This window comes from Taudactylus pleione, unplaced genomic scaffold (assembly GCF_031769625.1).
Source record: "Taudactylus pleione unplaced genomic scaffold, aTauple2 ptg001314l, whole genome shotgun sequence".
NCBI classification, from domain to species: Eukaryota; Metazoa; Chordata; class Amphibia; order Anura; family Myobatrachidae; genus Taudactylus; species Taudactylus pleione.
Window position 1 is genome coordinate 6322007 of NW_028285714.1, and position 14522 is coordinate 6336528.

A 14522-nucleotide genomic window follows, 5' to 3' on the forward strand; every position below is an offset into this window, starting at 1 on the left:
CACTGCAGTGGCAGACAGGATGGCAGTTTCAAAAACTAGGCCGCAAACAGTACATAATGCAAAGAAAAAAAAGAGGTGCCAGATGGAATTGTCCTTGGGCCCTCCCACCCACCCTTATGTTGTATAAACAGGACATGCACACTTAACAAACCAATAATTTCAGTACCAGGGTCTGCCACATGACTGTGGCTGAAATGATTGGTTCGTTTGGGCCCCCACAAAACAAGCTGGCAATTAATCTGTCCCTGCACAAACTGGCTCTACGGAGGCAAGATGTCGTCCTCATCCTCCTCATTCACCGATTCCTCACCCTCTTCAGTGTTGTGTACATCCTCAACCTCACAGAGTATTAATTCATCCCCGCTGGAATCCACCACCACAGGTCCCTGGATTCCAGCGGGGATGGAGGCTGGTCTCCCTGGAAGAGTTGATAATTCATTTTTATGAACATCATCTTCTCCACATTTTGTGGAGGCAACCTCCTACGCCTTTCGCTGACAAGGTTCCTGGCTGCACTAAACACTCTTTCAAAGTACACACTGGAGGGGGGGCAACTCAGGTAAAATAGAGCCAGTTTGTACAGGGGCCTCTAAATTGCCTCTTTTTCCTACCAGTACAGGTACGGACTGTCTGACATACCTACTTGGATGCTGTCACCAAAGTAATCCTTTAACAGACAGATGCACGCTTGTCGCTGCTGCTTTGAGGATGCAGGTGTGGCTACAGCCCACACAATTCACAAAGACAGAAAAAAAAGAATTTTTTATTTTTTGTGGAGTGCAATTTCGGGGTTACAAGCTAGCCGGTCCTTTACTTATGACACAGGTGCATGCAGTTGCTGAATGGCAAAAGTGGCCAGAAATTTTTCAGGCCACCCAAAGCGTCTCCTGCTCGCCCCTGTCGCATTTCAGAAAAGTCTGCACCACCAAGTTTATTGTGTGAGCAAAACATGGGACATGCTGGAATTTGCCCAGATGTAATGCCACACAATATTGGTGGCGTTGTCAGATATCACAAATCCCCAGGAAAGTCTAAGTGGGGTAAGCCACAGGGTGATGATTTCCCTCAGTTTCTCTAAGAGGTTGTCAGCAGTGTGCCTCTTACTGAAACCGGTGATACACAGCGTAGCCTGCCTTGGAATGACATGGCATTTCTGAGATGCTGCTACTGGTGACTCTGCTGTTGTTGCTGCGTAAGGTGATACATCTACCCAGTGGAATGTCACAGTCATATAGTCCTTAGTCTGCCCTGTTCCACTTGTCCACATGTCCGTGGTTAAGTGGACATTGGGTACAACCGCATTTTTCAGGACACTGAGGACACTTTTTCTGAAGTTTATGTACAGTCTCGGTATCGCCTGCCAAGTGAAGTGGAATCTAGACGGGATTTGGAACCGGGGACACACTACCTCCATCAATTGTAGAAATTCTACTGCACTAATGGCAGATACCGGACGCACGTCTAACACCAACATAGCAGTCAAGGCCTCAGTTATACGTTTTGCTTCAGGATGACTGCTGTCGTACTTCATCCTCCTCGCTAAGGACTGTTGGAGGGTCAATTGTTTAGTAAAAGTAGTGGTGTTCCTACTTCCTCTCTCGGATGATGAACAACTCCCAGCAGCAACAACAGCACTAGGAGGAAGTGGTTCTTGATCTTTCCCTATTTTATTTTTAACGGAGAAAGTTTGGTCCTCCATTTATGTTATATTGATATATACGTGCGGCTAAGGTGCACACAAACTCAGAAAATATTTTTTTAATTTTTTTGGAGAATAGTGCACTTTGTGGGTTACACCACCCTTTAAGAAATGAGCCAGCCGGCTCTTTACTTATGGGACACAGGCGCATGCTTGGCGCTGCTCCTTTGTTGATGCATGTGCAGCCACAGCCCACACAATTCACAAAGACAGAAAAAAAAGAAGTATTTTTTTATTCTTTGTGGAGCGCACTTTAAGGGTTACACCAACATTTAACAGACAGACGCACGCTTGTCGCTGCTGTTTGAGGATGCACGTACAGTGCAGACAATTCACAAACACAGAAGAAAATGTTTTATTTTTGATGGAGTGCACTTTGGGGTTACACCACCCTTTAACAGACAGACACACGCTTGGCGCTGCTGCTTTGAGGATGCAGGTGCAGCTACAGCCCACATAATTCAAAAAGACAGAAAAAAAAGGAGAATATTTTATTTTTTATGGAGCGCACTTTGGGGGTTACAGCACCCTTTAACAGACAAGCCAGCCGGCCCTTTACTTATGGGACACAGACGCACGCTTGCTGCTGCTCCTTTGTTGATGCACATGCACACAGTGCACACAATTGCCACAGTGCACACAATTCACAAACACAGAAAATATTTTTTTATTGGGTTTGGAGTGCACTTCGGGGGTTACAGCACCCTTTAACGGTCAAGCCAGCCGGCCCTTTACTTATGACACAGGCGCACGCTTGGCGCTGCTCCTTTGTTGATGCACGAGCGGGTACTGCGCACACAATTCACAAACACAAAAATATATTTTTCTTGTGGAGTGCACTTTGGGGGTTACAGCACCCTTTAATGGACAAGCCAGCTGGCCCTTTACTTATGGGACACAGGCGCACGCTTGATGCTGCTCCTTTGTTGATGCACGTGCAGCCACAGTGCACACAATTCACAATCACAGAAAATATTTTTTTATTTAGTTTGGAGTGCACTTTGGGGGTTACAGCACCCTTTAACGGTCAAGCCAGCTGGCCCTTTACTTATGACACAGGCGCACTCTTGGCGCTACTTTGATGATGCCCGTGCAGCTACTATGCACACAATTCACAAACACAAAAATATATATATTTTTTTATTTTTTTGGGAGTGCACTTTGGGGGTTACAGCACCCTTTAACGGACAAGCCAGCTGGCCCTTTACTTATGGGACACAGGCGCACGCTTGGTACTGCTCCATTTGTTGATGCAAGTGCAGCCACAGTGCACACAATTCACAAACACACAAAATATTTTTTTATTTGGTTTGGAGTGCACTTTGGGGGTTACAGCACCCTTTAACGGTCAAGCCAGCTGGCCCTTTACTTATGACACAGGCGCACGCTTGGCGCTACTTTGTTGATGCACGTGTGGCTACTGCGCACACAATTCACAAACACAGAAAAAAGATTTATTTTTTTTGCACTTGGGGGTAGCACCCCTAATGTACAGAGCACCCCCTGGACAACACTACAGCACCCCTTTAGGACTGGGACACTGCACAGAACTTTAGAGTGGACACAACCCCTATGGACAACTGACTGCACAATACAGTCCAGCCAGCCCCTATGGACTTTGGAGGAGTGGACACAGCCCCTATTTACAACAGCAGCACAACACAGCCAGCCCCTATGGACTTTGGAGGAGTGGACACAGCTCCTATGGACAACAGCAGCACAGCACAACACAGCCAGCCCCTATGGACTTTCGGAGGAGTGGACACAGCCCCTATGGACAACAGCAGCACAGCACAACACTACACTATAGTACACAGCCCAGCCAGCCAGCCCTAACTCCCACCCTCCCTCTTCACTGTCCACAGCTGAGTGAGAAAATGGCGCCAACGCGGGTACCTTATATAGAATCCAAAACCCGCGAGACCCGGAAGGCGGGATGATGACGTTTTGCCTCGATTTCAGATCCGAGTCAGGCGGGAAAAGTCGAGCCTGACACGGATCAGCCTTGGATTGGGGGGGCTCGGGGGGGTTCGGATTTCAGAAATCCGATTCCCGCTGACCCCTACTTATAATTGTACATATGCAAAACAAGAAGCTATTGTAGACTAGATAACTCAATTATGTCACATAAAATATATAGTAAAAAACACGGAACCAAAAATTATATTAGCTAAAAAAGCACTGAAGTCCAAATGACTCATTGAGTCCCCTAGGTGATAATGTATCTAGACTATGTATCCGATTGGCCTCATATTGGACTAAATGTTGATACCGATTGCCACCTCTAGAACTAGCAGGAATGTGATCAATCATACAGAGATTATGTGTTATGTTTTCATAAAGAAAAATTGCCAGGCTACTGGTTGTTAACTGTTTTCTAAAAGGATGGCTGTTCATATTGACAAATGATGTAAAGCCATCCTTTATTTTAACTGTCTCTCTGTCTTGCCCACATTCTGTAGTGTAACCCACATGGGCAAGAGAGAAGATATACCACAAATTTAGAGTTACAAGTTAATATGTGTTGGATTCTAAACTTTGTGCCCATATACAGATCTGTCCACATACACCTTTCCTAAAATCGAGCCATGTCACCAAATTTGCCATGCCTTGTGATTTTTCTTAAAATTTGCTTCTTTAATCTGATACTTTATATGAATACTTTTGCATGAAAAAAAATTGGGATCTATCTAATTGCTACTAGTCGTGGTGCATCTTAGCCGTGACAGCATCTTGTGCCAAATGAAGAAAAAAAAGGAAAGGTGTATGAGTACACATGTGTACTGTATTTATAACTAAATTGATCTCCTGAAATCTACAGTACAATATATACATTCTGCACACTGGTTGTATGTTGATGAAAATAGCAGTTGGCTATTTAAATGTCATATATACTGTAAGTTATCTAGTAGTAGCATTTCTAGAAAGTTGGCTGTTTCAGTATAAACATATGTCAACCAATAGGTAAAACCGGAATTGGTTTGAAATACAGATGGACAGGATGCTGGCTGTCAGTACACTGAAAACGGCATCCTGATGGTTTAAATCCCAACATGGGAATGATGATTAATGTTTCCCTGTCCTATTTACCCCTTAACTCTCTTTTACTGCACCCTCATGCTAAACTTCCCTATCCCTCACTCTAACCCTCCCATTAAGTGCCTAAACCTAACCCTCCCCCTTAGTGCCTAACTCTAACCTCCACCTGGTGGTGCCTGAACCTATGCCCCCTGTCTAGAGCCTAACTCTAACCACCCCCTCCCACAGCCTAACCCTAATTCCCCCTGGGGTGCCGAAACCTAACCCTCTCCCCCCCTGGCTGATACTTACTTTTCCCCTGACTCCTTACAATCGGGATGCTGTCTGCTGGGATTCCAACATAATCATCCCCAGTCATGTCGGGATTTCATCGCCAGTGTTCTCTTTGAGTTTGGGATCACAATGAAGAGGTTCTGGCAGATGGAATCCCAGTTGTCGAGATATTAAATGCATCCCTGTGGAACCCAGAGCAAACTAGCTTGTGGAGCCAGTTAAAATGTCTTACCATATGCTGCCTCATGCACATCTCAACTCCTCACCAAAATGTAATATGCCAGAAAGGCTTGGCATGACCACAATAAAACCTACTAAATTACAGTTTCACATTTGTAAAGTCTTATAAAAAAAAATCACTTTTACATAGATATAGATTTAAAATTAACATTTTAAAATCTTTATTTTCTTGTCTAAACATGAGAATGTAAATAAAAATAATGCACATAATGCAGGGTATAGCTATTAGATGAGAGATGTTGGACAATAATATAAAGTGGAAGAAGGGGGTGTCTGCGCTAAGTGAGAGGTGTTTAGACTTAAGACTTAAGGAGGTAGTTCCTTGGATGTTTTTCTACAAGAGTCCGATTGCTCCTATAAGCTATGTATGTGAATTTGCTATAATATAAAGTGAGATCCTAATAACACATGTGTAAAACTGAAAGGTCATCATAGCATCCTTAAATATGGCAACAGACCATTAAAATGTTAACTGGTAGGAGGAAGACTGTATAAATATTCCAAGGCACACCAAATTTGTCCATAGGATGAGGCTTCCACATGCATTAAAAGAGTGGTAGCAAAAGTAAAGAATGTATGCAACATATTGAAAGCACCAGAAAAAAAGGTTAAAGTTAGAGCCTTTAAGTGGAGGTTTTTGAAGAAATTAGAGAAGGAAGACCAAAAGGGTTAGAGCAGGGATAATACATATTCTCCTGTGTTTCCCAATGTTCACCTTTCCTGAATACTCTTCACAAAATATCCTAAATAAGCAATATTTCAAAGTGTGTGTCTTACTTCTCTTTACAGGATTGGGGACACTCCTTCCCTCAATAAAAAAAGTGGCCATGGGCAATAAATTGACAGAGCTAAATGGCAATAGCTATATTCTAATAATTTCTATCTTTATGCTTATTTTATTATTTGTATAGATTGTTCTGGGTTCAAGATTAACAAAAGGGCTTGGCAAACTTTGGCAAACACAGCAATTTCCAGTCATTTCCTGTCAATTTAGCCCACCTCACAGCTCACAATATTGTTTTCAACAATAATGCCCAAAGGCTGTAGGAAGCTGGCTATCTAAGGTAAACAACAGAGCAGTGACACAAACACATTGCAGTTTAAATGAATTTAGCACATCTATGAATCATAGTTCATAGCATTGACAGGCAGGGTCGCAATTTAATAAACTATATGATCATATATGATGTTTTCAACAATAGAAAAAGCCTAGTACAATACAAAATATAATATATTAATAAATCACATTCTAATAGAAATTGATAATTATAGAAAGTAGAAAGTGATAATTAATAAGTTAATAATAAACTTCTCCAACCATCAAGTCACAGGCCAAAATAAATTGATAATAGTAGAAAATAGAAACAGAAGATTAATAATTTAATTATAAAATGTTTCAACCAGCGAATCACAGGCTCAATCAAATCAAATCATACAGATTCAATATACAGATAGCAGATAAAGAACATAAACACCAGTGACAAGTTACTGTCCATAAAAAGATGTATGCTGCTGTCATGACCTTTAGAAGAGAGTTGAGAGGCTGGAGCTGATACTTCAACATCTACTGAAGGAGAAAAAATTTTAATGAGCATCTCAGATGATCTGTACTTGTCATACTCAATTATAGGGAATATAAAAGAGAGTCTCATTACCAGAGATATTAGCATTTCCAATATACTATTTACATTAATTATATACATAGTGGTGATAATCATGTGTAGACTTGCAACCTTTTTTTCATGTGGTCAGAATTTTGCTTTGTATTAATATAATTTTGTTTTAAGGACAAAAACCTTAATAAGGTATAGTAATATAGACTGCCTGTCAAACACCCACAATCTTAACAAAGCCCATAATGAAAAGTGGCAAATGATAGATTTGTCCTAAAGTGTGCTGAGTTGATTCATCATTATCACCTGACCTTGTTCCAAGTGAGCTAACTGGCTCTTGGAAAAGGTCAGTTTTTCGCTTGCAGCTGTATTTGCTGGAGAAACTACAGCAGGATACATCATGTGCCACTTGAAATACATATCATAGGACTTAAACCTTAGATTCAAGCATGATTGCCAAAGTTTTTTGATCAAATCATTGTATACACTTTGGTTTTAGCAAATCAAATAATTAACTTAATCTACAAGTCCAACATACTTAGCAGAATTGCTTTGTTTCATCTCCTCCTGCAGCTTATCTAGCTGTTTTTCCAGTAGTTTAATTTAAGGTATAATTTGACTCATGCCTGCAGGTTCTGAACTCACTTAATTGGTTACAATTTTATATGGTTTCAGTAGCTTGCATAAATTTGAGATAATTCTCCAATGTGCTGCAGCAAGGTAACATGTCACCCTCTCCCTATATCATGGTTTGATGTGTATGTTGTAATGTCTTGTCGCTTTTCCTCCAGTTGCTAAAGCATATAAAGGGTGAAATTTCACATATTTACTACTCTTGCTTCAGTTAGTGGCATGGAAAATTATACTATTCTTGCAGCTGCTGCTGTAATTGTCAACATGTGGTTGGTAAATGTCAAAAATGCTCAGAAATTTTATTGGCCACAGCTAACTTTTCCTGCATAAATTTGTCACTTTTCAAAAAATTATGAAACATCAAGTTTATTGTCTGCACAAATCATGGTACATGTTGAAATTCACCCAGTTGTAATGCTAGTACAAGGTTAGTTTCATTGTTGGAAACAACAAATCCTGTGGAGCGTCTTAGCTGGGTAAGCCATTTTGCTATAACATCCCTGAGTTTGTCCAACAGATTGATATTGATATTGATACTTTTCTTAGTAACACCAATGATACAGAGAGTAGCCTGCCTGTGAATGAGCTGGCATTGTGTTTTAGATACTGCTGATAAAGGCTATACACTCAAACAACTGGCTGTCATATTTATGTAATCTTTCGTTTGACAGGTACCACTTGTCCACATATCTGTAGTTAAGTGGATAATGGGTACACATGTGTACAATTGATGTTTTTAGGTAAATAACTTTTTAACATCCTGGTATGGGTGAGGAAATGCTGTTCTGGTAAAAAGAAAATCTATATGAAATTTAGTAGCATGGACTAATAACCTCAACTAAATATCTAAAACCAGATGCATTGATGGCAGATATCAGATGCGGATCTAAGCCTAACATAGTCATCATGGATTCAGTGATCTGCTGTGCAGCTGTCATACTTGGTTCCTGTACAGTACAAATGATTGTTTACAGACAATTGTGTAAAACTACAGATGTCTTCTACTACATCTTTGCACACAGGGCAACATTTTGGCTTCCCTGTCATTGTGTGGCAATACGCATTATGGCATGGCATACTGTTTACCGCGATAAACTACATGCCATGCAATAAATAGTTTAACCACTGGCTGATGAATGCTCCATGAATGAAAACTACAGTACTGACTAATACTGAATAGTATAACTATAGCAGTGGACGGTTATCCGTGAGAGACTGGCCAATCAAGTTCAGGCAGTGTAAACAGTCAACCCACTGGGCTTGAAATTATCACTTTGTGTCAAGACTAAACCACTAAAGATATTATATTTTATTCATTATGGGCCATCCATACTGTATACTGTTGCTACATGGTGTAAAGACGCCTGGCCTAAAGATGCATAGGCAGTTTTTCATAGAGAGATCATTTCAGGTTCAATATTCTTAAAGTACTCTGCTCAAAAATATGCATTGATCCACACTTTCCAAATTCCTTCCTCACTGTTATGCCACCCAGCTGCATTAGACTTTAGTCTGCTATAAACAGTACTTGGTGTAAAGACATACGCTTAACATGATATTCACAGGTGTAATAGCTGCTATGGCTGGCATGCATAGGCTAGTGGGTAAGTTGAGAGCTTTCCATAGGTGGAAAGGGACAATATCATATTGTAAATAAGTATTTTTATACAGTTTTAAATAAAGGATTAAATCATTTGGTGTGTGAGTCCCGTATTTTATACGAATATATATCTACATTGGTGTGAAGACACACGCTCAGCATTTCATAAAGTAAGAGCTATTTAAGTTCAATATTCTTAAGGTACTCTGCTGAACTTTATACATTATACATCATCTTGCATGGTCAAACATCATCATTCCTGGACTTTTGTCAAGGAAAGATGATGGTTGTCCATGCAAGATGACAGTTTGCCTCTTTCTGAGTCCCGTTATTTGGAGGGAAAAATCCGAACTCGTCGTGCAAATTCGAACCTATCCGAGCCTGCACATCCCTAATAAGAATACATACCTGTGTTGGTGTGAAGACAGAGCTTAGAGCATTCATAAAGACAGAGCAATTCAAGTTCAATATACTTGAAGGTACTCTGCCAAACTTAATACATTACCTAAAATTTGCCACCACCTTTTCTTTTTGTTATGCCTCCCAGCTAAATTTTACTATAAACCACTATAGAGATTTAATTATACTCATTACCAGCTGTACTATCACAACGTGGTGTTTTGATGCCTGGCCTAAAGATGAACAGGCAGTTTTTTTTAAAGATAAAACATTTCAGGTTCAATACTCTTACAGAACTACGCTCATTTTTTTATTGCTCTGCACTTTCCTCATCCCTTCATTTCTATGGTATGCCACCTAGCTACATTAGCCTCTAAACTGCTATATACAATATATTGCTAGATGGGGCCCTTCCCCCCAAACCTAAACCATCATGAGTCATTCATCACAAATTTCATAGGTGAGTAGGGGCAAAGAAGCTGCCTACAGTATGAAAGTTTTGCCCACTGCAATTTGTGCCCCGGCCTTCAGTTGCAATTTCAATAATTAGGGAACAAAGAAGCTTAACGGCTGGGCACTTCAGTATTAATCTGGTGCTTGGTATTATACCACAGCTCTCCAACCAGGGGTGGCAATCCCCTGAAAAAACAAGAACAAAGAAAGCAAGAACTGGGAGTGCTGTAATACTAAAACCAAATTTATTATCTAAAATACGAATATTTAAAATGTAAACACAAAATGATCAACAGACCCTTAGGTGCAAAATATAAAGGAATGGTAAGCAGCTTAAACTGAGAGACCTAGGTGTAAATGAGTGGCTAAAAACACTGTATGGAGGGGATGAGTAAGAAAAAATGTGGCCACAATTAAAATGAAAAAAAAAAGAAAAAATTGTCCAAACACATCCGGTAATTGGTTAGAAGAATTACTCCATAGCAACAGCAATTTTTTTTTCTCGTGGACAAAACACCAAGTAAAAATCCAATTAGGGTTCTAATCCAACAGTGCAGGGATACATATAAATTGTATGAATGTAACTTAGTTGGGATACATACTCACCATGATGGAAAAATAGATTCAATATGCATAATGGATATCCTACAATAAGAGAACAATCAAAAGGTAACTTGATTTACAATTCATGTTAGTGGATGTGTACCTGTGCTCCCTGAGTGTGTCCATGTCTGGATATCCTCTCATGAAGGAATGGATAAACCTGCAGTAATCATGCTGAACAAGTACTACAGGATATGTGGAGAGGCCTCTCCTATATTTTCACACGATGGCATCCATGATGTCTGGCATCTACTGTTGGCATTACACATGAGGTGAAGAATCACTGCTCCGCAGTAAAAGGTGAACAGCTATTGGACAAATACTATCTGTGTAATGGTGACAGATTCTGATGGATACCGATGCAAATGAAATGAAGAGTCACTGCGCCGCAGTGAATAAGAATCAGCTTTTGGACAATAAATGTTGATGTGGTAATGACAGGCTCTGCTGTGTAGCAGTGCCGTGAAAATCAGCAATTACTGCAGTGGTGCTGAAAGTGGATGTCCTAGGTTCATCAGCGTGGAGGGGATAATGACCTAACACATTTCTCAGCCTAACATAGCTAGCTGTTTCCTCAGAGGTAAAATCCCGTCTCTCCATACTGAGTCTTAAATAGGAGATGGTATTTGGTTAATTGGAGATAGTTGTGGCTAGTTAGATGCCATGTTTAATAATGGATCAAAATTTCTATATACAAAAAAAAGAGTAAGGAAGTGCAAATAAATAGGTCTATGTGTTACTGATAGATCCAAAAAGAAATTACAAAAATGAGAACACAATATTAAAATATATAATATGCATAAAAAAAAAAAATATATATATATATATATATATATATATATATAAAATTAATCAAGTAAAAGAGAATATATATAGAATTAAATAAACAAACATGACTAGTGTATTTTAGTATGTTAAAATAATATTAAAATATAAATAAATAGGAACTAATTCTTAACAGAATACAGGATGGGAAAGAGGCAATTGATCATACTAATACCTATATATCTGAAAATGAGATATCTATAATGTAAATAACCTTCTAATATGATGTATAACAAAGGGGAAATGGGCATAGAGCAAAAATATGTAAAAGGAATTATGTAAGAAAAATGGGGAACGAAATGCATAAATTATGATAAGTGGGGGATTACGTACCTTATTTAGATGAATAAGTGTAGCAAAGGAAATATAGAACGAAATACAACTCTAAATAACATAAATGGTAAATAAGGACATGTGTACTGTCATTATGTATATGTATCCTAGAAAAGGAATAGTAACAAAGGAATAATTATGTAGTGAATGGGAAGGAAGGAACAACAAATAAAAAACAAAAAAATTGAAAATAAATGGAGAAAAAGAAAAACCGATGAAAAATAGATGAATAAAAATGAAAAAAAAAATAAAACTAAATATTAAAAATGAATAACTAATCAAAAAAAATTAGAAATTAAAAATAAATAATAAAAAAGAAATAAATATAAATACAAGTAGAAAGACTGTGAGGGAGCTGTAAGTTTCAAAGTGTGAGAGAGATGATGGAAGCCACACATGAAGATGTGTGTCTTTGATGGGTATTGGAAGGATGAGTCAGCGGCGAACCTCCATCAGTGAGATGTATTTGGACTCAAAAAGAAGAGGAATGGTGGAGGCTCATACATCCCAAAAGAATAAAAATGATTGAGGTGAATGTTGAGTGGGTGCGAAAGACAGGGATATGGTTGAGGAACATGCAAGAGTGTAAGATGCAATGGTAGTCTTTAAACATCCTAGTGGGATGGGTGTGGCAGTCTCTAGGGACCTAGAGTCCAGGCACCATATTGCCAACGTGGATGCTAAACATTGTTTAATTCAATGGTGTCATTGAGGCCTTGAGGGGATAGAGTATCTAGTTGGAAAATCCAAAAAGCCTCCCATCTGCATAATAAGTTAAATCTATCACCACCTCTGTGTGTTCTTGATGTGTTCAATGGCTGTCACTGTAAGGCCCCTCATATCTTTATTAAGACACTTATTGGTTTGTTGAGACAAAGTTTATGTTTTGTCACCTTTTAAAAATTCCATGTGGTTCTTTCTACATATTGGATACCACATTTTCATTGTACCAAATAGATCACAAATTTGGATTTACAATTAAGAAAACTTGTAATTTCATATTGTTCTTTAGTAGAAAATTAGAAAAAGCTTTTGTTGCCATTAACTACATGTTTACAAATTAGACAACGGGTTTTCCCACATTTGCAAAACCCAATAGCTTTCTGGGGTAACCAATTGGTGGTGCTGAGCAATGGTTCAGAACTTGAATCTGTATTGCTGATGGAGAAGAAACTCAGAGCTAGTTTTTGTTTAAGTGAAATAGATTTTCTAAAGATAACTATTGTTCTGGGGTATGATTGAGCTATGGAATCTGTCATGATGTAAGATGGCAGAATTTTTAGCAATGATGTTCTTAATTTCTTTAGCAGATGAATTATATTGGGTGATGAAAGATTTTGATCTGTCAAAAATAACAGAGGGATGTTCTTGTGTCGAACCCCCTTCTGAATTCATTACTGTTGGTTAGATTTCTTATAGCATTGGATAGTAGGGAATATGTATAAGCTTCATGCAGAGCTTTGTCTAGAATATGATTGGGGTAGCTTTATGAATAAAAGCCATATACATGTCCATATATTGTGCATGAAAAACTGAAACCGAGGAACAGTTTATCCTGAGTTGGAGAAACTTGACTTCGGGTATATTATGCTTTCAATGTCTAAAATGGTTACTTTTATAATGTAAATAATTTTGACAGTCAACATCCTTCTTGTATGTAGCTTACTATCAGAAACAAACAGTGATGTCAAGAAAATTTATCTTGATTGGATGAACAGTGTGCATGAATTTCAAAACAAAAGTATTAAGATTCAAGTGATCAATAAACAATTGAGGTGCTCCCATATCATTATCCCAAATAAGAAAGATGTTGTCTATATAGAGACCATAGAGGACCATGCCTGACCCGAGACCACCAGACCAAACATGGCACTCCACAAGGAGCCCGATGTATAGGTTAGCAAAGTTTGGGGTGAACCTAGTCCTCATGGCCATCCCACAACTTGTAAATAAAACCATATCATAAAGGAAAAATAATTGTGTTCAAGGATAAATCTAATTGAACTAAGTATAAAGGTGTGTAAGTGTGAATCAGCTGTGATTAATAGCTAGTAAACCCAATTTGTGTGGCATGTTTGTATATAATGATTCAACATCACTGGTCAGTAAAGTGTAAGAGTCTTTCCAAATTATTGAATCAAGCATATGTAGGAAATGAGAAGTGTCACTGAGGATTAAGGGAAGGGATGACACATATTTTTGTAAGTATGTATTGACAAAGGAGGACAAATTGGCTGTAAGGGAGCCCAACCCAGAAGTGATAGGGCATCCAGGTGGGGAAACGATGGTTTTATGAACTTTTGGCAAGTGATAGTAGATAGGAATCAATAGGTATTCAATATTCAAAAAATTAAGTGTCTTTATTAATAGTATTATGAAAGAATTCCTCATCTAGGAGGTTTTTAAATTCTTCTTTAAATGAGACAGTGGGATCAAATGTGAGTCTCAAATAAATCAGTTGAGTATTGAGTTGTCTGTCAGCCTGAAATAAATAAACAGCAGTATTTTGTATAACAAGTTCCCTGCCCTTATCTGCTTATTTAGTAATAATACTCTTATCCTTTGTGAGGGTGTTGAGTGCTTTACATTCTGCTTTGAAGAAATTGTCTTTAAGTGGATGACTACTATACTAATCACATATTTGTTTGAAATCATTCATGGTTGAGGTGTAAAAACTCTCTATAAAGGGGCCCTAGATTGTAAGGGGTAAAACTCTGAAGGTCTTTTGAAATTATTAAGAGTCACTGGTGTAGATGGAACAAAGAGTTTGACCTGGCTCTGATTTATGACAACCCCACTTTCCTTAATTAGG